We start from the raw sequence: 8,052 nt of genomic DNA on the forward strand, positions 1-8,052 counted from the left end.
TTGTCCCTGTCACTTAGTCTGTGTCAATAGTACAGACGCCCTGGTGGACTCTAAGCTCTGCTTGAGGGATCCTGGCACAGGGGCTGGTGGGGAAGAAAGGATTGTAGATTCTGACCTGTGCTCTGGAGAGGAGGTAATAAGTGAGGGGGGCATTTCTGACTCCTCCCTTCCCTCAGTGTCCCCAGGGCTGGAATTCTACATTCCACAGGGCCAAATGATGGGGTGATGCCATGTGGTTAATGAAAACCAGTGCTCCAGGTGAGGTTTGAACTCACAACCTCAGCATAGCTCCTCTCAGCACTGCCCTATAAGTACTGTGCACTAACCAATTGTGCTACTGGAGCACCTGTTAATTGCTACTCTCCCACTTCCCTAGGTTGATAAAAGTGAAGAGTGAAACCAAAACATTCTCAGTGGAGCTGAGAGCAGGTAGCGATAAGTGTTGGTACTTGGTGGGGTGGATTCTTCTTAAGGGTTCCAGGCACCATTTGACCCTTTTGTTCTTCCCTGTGTAATAACAGAGCTGATTAAGACTATGGCCTGGTCTACACTGGGGGGGCGGGGGTTCGAACTAAGGTATGCAAGTTCAGCTACGCGAATAGTGTAGCTGAACTCGAAGTATCTTAGTTCGAAGTACTTACCCATCCTCACGGCACAGGATCGAAGTCCGTGGCTCCCCCGTCAACTCCGCCACCGCCGTTCGCGGTGGTGGAGTTCCGGAGTCGACGGGAGTGCGTTCGGAGTTCGATATATCGCGTCTAGATGACACATGATATATCGAACTCCGAGAAGTCAATCGCTACCCGCCGACCCGGGCAGGTAGTATGGACGTACGGATCCCAACGGATCTGAAATCACTGATAACCAGCTCTAAGCATTAGTCCTGCTTTGAGACAGTGTCTCTCATGCAACAAACTGCCCAGTCTGTGCTAGCAGTGAGGCTCCCTCACTAACAGCTGAAATCAGGGAGAGCTGTGTGAAGTGCAGGGCCCCAGGGGTGCCTGAACAGGGGGGAACAACACCCCAGGACTTTTAAACATGGGAGGGCTCTGCCTTGCCACTTTCTAATGACCGTAAGGGCGAGTGAGGGTGGGGAGGGGATGGAGAACAGTGAGTGGGAGGAGGGGTTTGGGGGGAGGAGGCAGCGTAGGAGTGGGTCCTTGGGGAGAAGGGGTGGGGCAGGAGCGTGGCCTCGAGTGGAAGGGGTGGGGCTACTGTTTGGGCTCTGGTGGCCGCTACTTTTAGGGAGCCTGTTCCGCTCCTGGTGGGACCACAAGACGTCCCAGAGCAGAGAGGGTGGCCAGCAGAGCGGTGACAGGGGGGAACAGCAAGTGACCGGCAATGTCACTTGTGGCACAAAGTGGCCAGACAGCGGAGGGAGAAAGGGGCTTTCCCCCCGGGAGGTGAGAGGTGAACTCTGGGTTTTCACTGACCGAGGCCAGCAGCTGTGGGTGAGGTGCAGTGAAGGGAGGGGCACATCCACAGAGCTTCTGGGGTCTGGATTTAGGAGCCCGAGGCAAAAGGCCACTGCCCAGCGCACTGTGGGGGGGTGTTTTGCTCATAGTGTTGTGTTATGAATCCTGATTGTGGTGTTTTCCCAAGTTAATACAAGGTGATTTTCCTCCTTTTTATTAAAGTTTTTTTTCTACACTCAGTGCCTGCGAGTGGGGAAAGTATCGCCTCTTAGAGGCACCCAGTGGCCGGGGTTAGTTTCCCCAGGTTACTGGGTGGGGGCTTAAGCAGATTGTGTGTTGTATTGTTGAAGAGGAGCCCCAAGCACCCAGACAGGGAATTGTAACTTCAACCTTCAGAGTAAGAGCCAGAGGTGCTGCCAGCTGAGCTAGCCAGGCCGCCTAAATGTATTAACCCCTTTCACCGCAAGAGCAAACACCGGGTACTTCGGTGCTTCTCAGCAGCTGGGAAAAAGCCTCTTGGGGGAAATATCTCCTGCCCCACTGCCAAAAGGAGCCCCTTGAGTGGGAACGATCAGAGGCCCCACCTGCTTTCCAACCACCTTGTGATGCTGGCCGGCCGCAGAATGAATGCTGGTCTGTGGGTGGCCTTCAGTGGGGGTTCAGCATGGCAGGGAGCAGGGAGCAGGCTGGCCGGGTGTCTCTGTGGCTGTCTGCTGGCCACGCATAGGCATGGTTCTCCCCTCCTCTGGCCCTGCCCCCGGTTGCTCTGTGGCTTTTAAGCTTCCCTTGGAGCTGTCAGCACCAGTCACCTCTGCTCCAGGTTCCCAGAGGAGGAGAGGTGTGTTGGGCTCCAGCCTGGGACTCTGCCTCCCTTCTGCCTTTCCCTGACTATGGGCAAGAGGAAGAGTGTGGCAGCTGCAGGGACCAAAGTTCTGGGCATCAGGTGAAGCAGCGAGAAACAACCATATGGTCAAACCACAGAGCTCTCTAGCCAGACTGTTAAGTTCTAGGACCCCAACCTATAGCCACCAGCCCATTGAACCAGCCAGACCAAAGACCTATCTCCAGTGGGCATCAGTCACCCAGCGTGAGGGGAAAAAAACTCACTCTAGTTCACCTTGAGAGAAGGTAGCCAAACACATTGAGCTCCGGGGCTTTGTAGCAAAGCAATATATCTCCAGGAGGTCCCACTGAGATTTGAACTCAGATTCCAGGATTCAGAGCCCTGAGTGCTGCCCATTACACCATGGGACCTGCTGCTGTTTTGTTTTCTAGCCCCCTGTGACTCTCAGCTCGCTGGTTTGCACTCTGCACTTATTGCTTCCCACGAGCAGCTTCCTCTCGCAGGACTCTCTCTCCTCCTCCAGCGACTATAGTCCTGCACTATAGATCCGTGGGTCCTGCCCTGAGACCCCACATCCCCCTGCTTTGTCTCCATTCCCTGCAGGCTGCAAAATTGTCAGGGGAGGCTGCTCCTCCCTTCACTCGGTGCTCCCGCTCATATCGGCCAGCCTCATCTCCTGGAACTCGGGCAGCTGTCGCTTGATCCGGTCGTACAGTCACACGCTGACTGGCTCCCCTGCCTGGATGGTCTTGTGGAAATCCCACAGGCGATGCTGCAGGACTTGGAACCACTGGTTTCTTTAATGTTGTGGTGTTTGTCCGACTGCCGGAACAAAGCCGCCAACTCCTCCCTGACTGATTCCCACCAATCCCCTTGGTTGCCATTGAACCCTCTGATGCTTTCCCGTTCTGCCAACACCGCCAGGCCTCACTGTCCTGCCCCTTTATCTTGCAAGCTCTGGATGTTCAGCTTCCAATATCCTCTGCCATAGGTCAGGAAATTGCCCACATTGAGCACACGGTGAGAGCTGTGTGATCCGAACAGTCCTTTGGCACCACCCTGCACTGGGCTGTCGACGTGCTCTCCTTCACGGAAATCCGGTCAATGCGACTCCTGGCCTGTCCCCGCAGAAAGGTGTATCCCCTCTGCGGCTGGTGTGAGCTCAGATCAGAGGAATAGGAGGCTACCGCCTGCCCTCCACTGGTTCCACTGTGGAGAAGCACGTCCTCTAAGCCGACCTCGCTACAGACCTGCGCCAGGTAGTGCTCACCATAGAAGAATTTCCTCTGTCGGGAAAACAGGACCAGCAGTCCTCAGGCCGGTGCAACAATTGAAATCCCCCGCCCCCCAACACCAAAAACAGTGCGGTCCAGAGGAAGGGAGTCAGTTCCTTCATAGAACTTTCCTTTTACACCTTAACTGGGGACCATACACACTAATATAGCCGTAACCAGTGCTGCAGAGAACAAAGCCCACCAGTAATGCTCTCCCTGGTGGGAGCTCCAGCCCCTTCTGTACTCGCACCATGAATGTGAAGAGCAAGACTCCAACCCCATCATTCTTCACTGGCCTGGAGGACCAGAGAGATGGGCCCTTCCACCAATCACCCTCTGCCCATCAAGCTACCCTAGAGTTGTTAATGTGCATTTCCTCAACACCCACCATGTCCAAGTCCAGCTGCTCCAAGGCAATGAACACCTAGCATCTCCTCCTGGGCCCCCAAATCCCTGCCACCTTCCCATTTTCACAGATGCCCCTTCCAGGGCACTGCCCTCACTCAGCTGCACAGAGGAGTGTTCATCCCCTATTCCTGCCTGTCACTGCCCAGCACCCCTATCTGGCACCATTCCTGAGGGCCACCCTCTCTCACTCTGTTCCTGCCATATCGGGTCCACCAATAACTCACATAGGAGAGACAGCTCCCATCCTTCATTGTTAAGGGTCAGGCCAGCCAACTAGGGGCAGAAGCCCACAGTTTTTTTTCCTATTGCAAAGCCCAAGCTCAGGGACTCACCTTGGGTGCAGGCACCACTGTGCTCCCAGAAAACAAGCCATCCCTGTACAAAGAGGGATAAAAGGGCCTGCTAAAGCCCGGGATTGAACCAGGGACCTTTAGACCTTCAGTCTAACGCTCGCCCAACTGAGCTACTTTGGCAGATGCATTGTAGTGTTTTGGCCTGTTACTCCTCTGCCCGGGATGTTTTTGCAGCAGTTGCACACAAAAAGGACGTCATTGTGAGCGGCCCATGAAGACAAGACTTCCTGCCTTGCTCAGCTTGACTTGCTGCCTCGCCCCGTTCCTGCCTGAGTTCCCGGATTGACCTGGTGGTGGAAGGGGACTCGGGGCCAGTGGTGTGGGGAGGAAGTTGAACTGGACCCTGAGCAAGACTAGACCCTGGCGGTGAGAGTCTGGCCACCACTTGCCGCCCCACCCTATTGTCCTGGCTTCCCCCACTGGGTGTCATTTCGGGAAGCAGCAGCAGCAGCACCAGCCCCCCAGTAGCACAGGGGCACTCAATGCACTTCCTGTGGGGAAATGGCTCCTTGGTGTCCAGCTGCTAGAGTGAGAGCCAGGAGAGAGCAGTGTCTGGCTCACCGTGGGGGAGAGAAGAGACCTAGTGAGTGCGGATCTCCCTCAGCCTCCCCCGCAAGGCTGGTCAGTTGTATTGTCACTGTGATAGTCGGTGCTTCCCTTCAGGGCCGGCCCTAGAGGGGTCTGGGGTCTGGGACAAATCCTCCCCTTTCCACCCTAGGCCCTGCCCCCACTCCACCCCTTCCCCCCTGCCCCCACCCCTGTCCCATCTCTTCCCAGCTTGCACCTTCCTGCCCCATTCCTCTCCCTCCCCCACCTCTTTTTGTCCCTGCTCCTCCCCCTCCCCGCCAGGGGCGGCTCTAGGAATTTGGCCACCCCAAGCACGGCGGCACGCTGCAGGGGGCGGCTCCGGGGGACCTCTTGCAGACGTGCCTGCGGAGGGTCCGCTGGTCCCGCGGCTCTGGTGGAGCTTCCGCATGCATGACTGCGGGTCTACCGGAGCCGCCTGCTGGCCTCCCTGCAAAATGCCGCCCCAAGCGCGTGCTTGGCGCGCTGGGGTCTGGAGCCGGCCCTGCTCCCCGCCCAGTGCCTCCTGCACCCCACTGAACAGCTGATCACTAGCAGGTGGAAGTCACTGAAGGGGAAGAGGAGGAGCTTGTCTACAAGGCCTGTAGTGGGCGGGGGAGAACTGGCTGCCAGTGGGCGCCGAGCACCTATTTTTCCTCTGTTGGTTCTGCAGCCCCATAGCTCCCATGGAGTCGCTGACTTGGCTCCTTTCACACTCTAGAGAGAGGAGCAGAACCAGGGCTATGGCTGATCTATGGGGCACCAGGTGAGTGGCAGAGGCTTCAGGCACTGAGAGTTTGCCTGACCCCTCAGAGACACAGTGTGAGGGGGTGTCCCAGGGATCTCTATGAAAGGAGCAGAACAGGATTTACTTGGGGTGGGGAGAGAATTGAGAGTGTCTCAGGGGGTTGTACAGAGGTGTTGCCCTGGTGAGAGACTGGCTAAAACACAGGCCTCGCTGTGAGTAGGATTCAAACCTGTGCAGGAGAACCCTATTGGTTTTCAACTCCAACGCCTTAACCACTCGGCCATCACAACTGCGAGCACAAAACTGCCCCCATGCCAGAGAAACTGGTAAAGAATCACAATGTCCAGGCGTGAAGTCATCTGAACTACAGAATTCCCACTGTAAACCTGGCTCCCAAAGCACAGGGGGGATTGGGGGTTTGTTCTCTTTGCTTAGCCATGTGCAGTCGCACAGAGAGCGCGTTTAAAAGTCTCCCCTCCCACAGAGCGGGAAGGGGAAATGATTCTCAACTTGAAGCTTGATGTGAATGAGGATGTCTGGACCACAGGGCCAGGGACTGATCTTTGCTAGAGAAACCAGTGACACACGGAGCCAGGCTAAGGAAAATGTTTCCTGGAGTCAGTAACTGGACTAGCAGCAGTATTGTGCAGATAAATGTCTCACAAGAGGAATCAGTGCATTGGTGGTTCGACAGCAGACGTCACAGCTACAGCGGGGGAGGTCTAGCTTTGGTTTCTGGCCAACAGAGAGATGAGTTTTATTATCTCCAAATTTCAGTAGAAAAATTCAGCCCCAAACTGGGTGTGGTGGGGGTTTCTCTGGTTTGGTTTGTTTTTCTCATTTGAAATGTTTTTGATCATTTTTCTGGAAAAACTCTTTGGACAAGGCCAAGGAAGAGTTAGAACAATTACAAATCTCCATGGGAGTGAGGGGGTCCCTCAGCGCCGGGGGAGGGGTGGAGATTTTCATGGAGGGGAGTTGAGGAGATAAATGAGAGGCGTTTGCTCCAGCAGAGGGAGCGGCTTGGCAGGTTCATTTTTACCAAGTGACCCCCCCCACACACACACACGTTGCTCCCCTGCTGTTGCTACCCCAGCTCAAACCCCATTGTCACCCCCAGCATGTGACCTACAGCTTCCTGCTGACAAATCCCTTATCTATCAGAGACAAAATCCCCTCGTCTGCCCCTTCTCCCAGCTGAGCCCTCCCCCCACAGAGCCCAGGACAACCCCGACCTAGCCATGCCGGGGGGGTCGGGCTTAATCTTCAAGGCCGAGCGCAAAACCTTCAGTCGGGCACGTTTCGCTCCCTTCCCACCTCGGCCCAAGCGGCAAGGGAGAAACGGATGAGACACGCCGGCTGGAAGATGCCTCCCTCCCACTTCTCTATAGCCTGCTGTGACGTTATTAATATGAACTGGGACCGCAAAGATCATTGTTGCCACCACTGTTATATATGTGCAGCAAATATTGTGCAAAGGTTGGCGTGTGAGGTGTCTAGGACAAGGTTATGATTGGCTGGTGATAATGACGCTGGCTGGATGTGGGCACCATTTCTGTATTTGAAGTTATGAATATGGGCTCTGTACGTGTATCTCAAATGTATTTGATTCCAAGTAGCCTCAGTGTCGTCAGCCCCCAACTCCTTCAGGAGTCCATAGCAAAGAGACCCCCCCCCACTGTCCTGGACTCCCTGGGAGGTGCCTCCCACCCCCCAACCCAATGGAGCACCAAGGATTAAAGTGGCAGCATCTAGTGTCAGTGGGGTTCAGTGGCTCAGGCCAGACACCTGAGCTGGGGACCCCCCCCCCCATAGCACTGCTCCAGGGCCTGGGCCTGGGGTGCTCACAGCCCCCTCCCCACCCCTCCCTGAGCCCAGCCTGGCTCCTCACCTGGCACAAAGCAGAAGTGTCCGTTGGCCTCGCTGCTGTCCGAGTCCCAGGAGCTGCTGCTGTCCCATGGGGAGCGGGCCGAGCTGCTGGGGCTGGGAGAGGATCCTCCACCTCCTGCCCTGGGAAGGCTGGAAGGTCCCCACTGACCGGGCAGGGTGATGCCTCCTGCTGGAAATGGGGGCTGGGCTCCTGGGGCCGCTGCTGCCCACACAACAAGCCCCGGAGCCACCCTGCCCGGTTCCGCTCCTGGGCTGGGTCCTGCCTGCCCAGCCGCATCCTGGCCCAGCTCCATTTTGGCCTGGCCGGTGCATCTCCCACCTTTGCGCCTGCGCCGGGAGCAGGTTTCCTCTTCCAGAAGGCTGGGCACTTCCACCTCCTGGCCCGGCCGGGAGCTCCTTCCCTGCCAGTGAGGATGGAGGGGCCGCTCCGCTTCTGGGGAAGATGGCAGCTGCTTCCCTCAGGCTCTGGGGCCACTGGCAGAGCCTTCTTCCTGAACATCCTCAGGAGCCTGCATCCTGGAACCGAGCGGGGAGCGGGCGTGAGTCCGGGGTCAGG

The 8,052-nt window shown here is 56.5% G+C and overlaps 2 non-coding genes across 2 annotated transcripts; both read right to left on the reverse strand.

The window, feature by feature from the left end:
* Positions 1–250: 250 nt before the first annotated feature.
* Positions 251–344, reverse strand: TRNAI-UAU. The gene is made up of 2 exons: positions 307–344; positions 251–286 (listed from the first exon to the last, which is right to left on the reverse strand). It is a non-coding gene; the product is annotated as a tRNA-Ile (tRNA).
* A 2,253-nt stretch (positions 345–2,597) lies between these two features.
* On the reverse strand, positions 2,598–2,669 carry TRNAQ-CUG. Its single transcript has one exon. It is a non-coding gene; the product is annotated as a tRNA-Gln (tRNA).
* Positions 2,670–8,052: the final 5,383 nt, after the last annotated feature.

Source organism: Mauremys mutica, unplaced genomic scaffold (genome assembly GCF_020497125.1).
Source record: "Mauremys mutica isolate MM-2020 ecotype Southern unplaced genomic scaffold, ASM2049712v1 Super-Scaffold_100101, whole genome shotgun sequence".
NCBI classification, from domain to species: Eukaryota; Metazoa; Chordata; order Testudines; family Geoemydidae; genus Mauremys; species Mauremys mutica.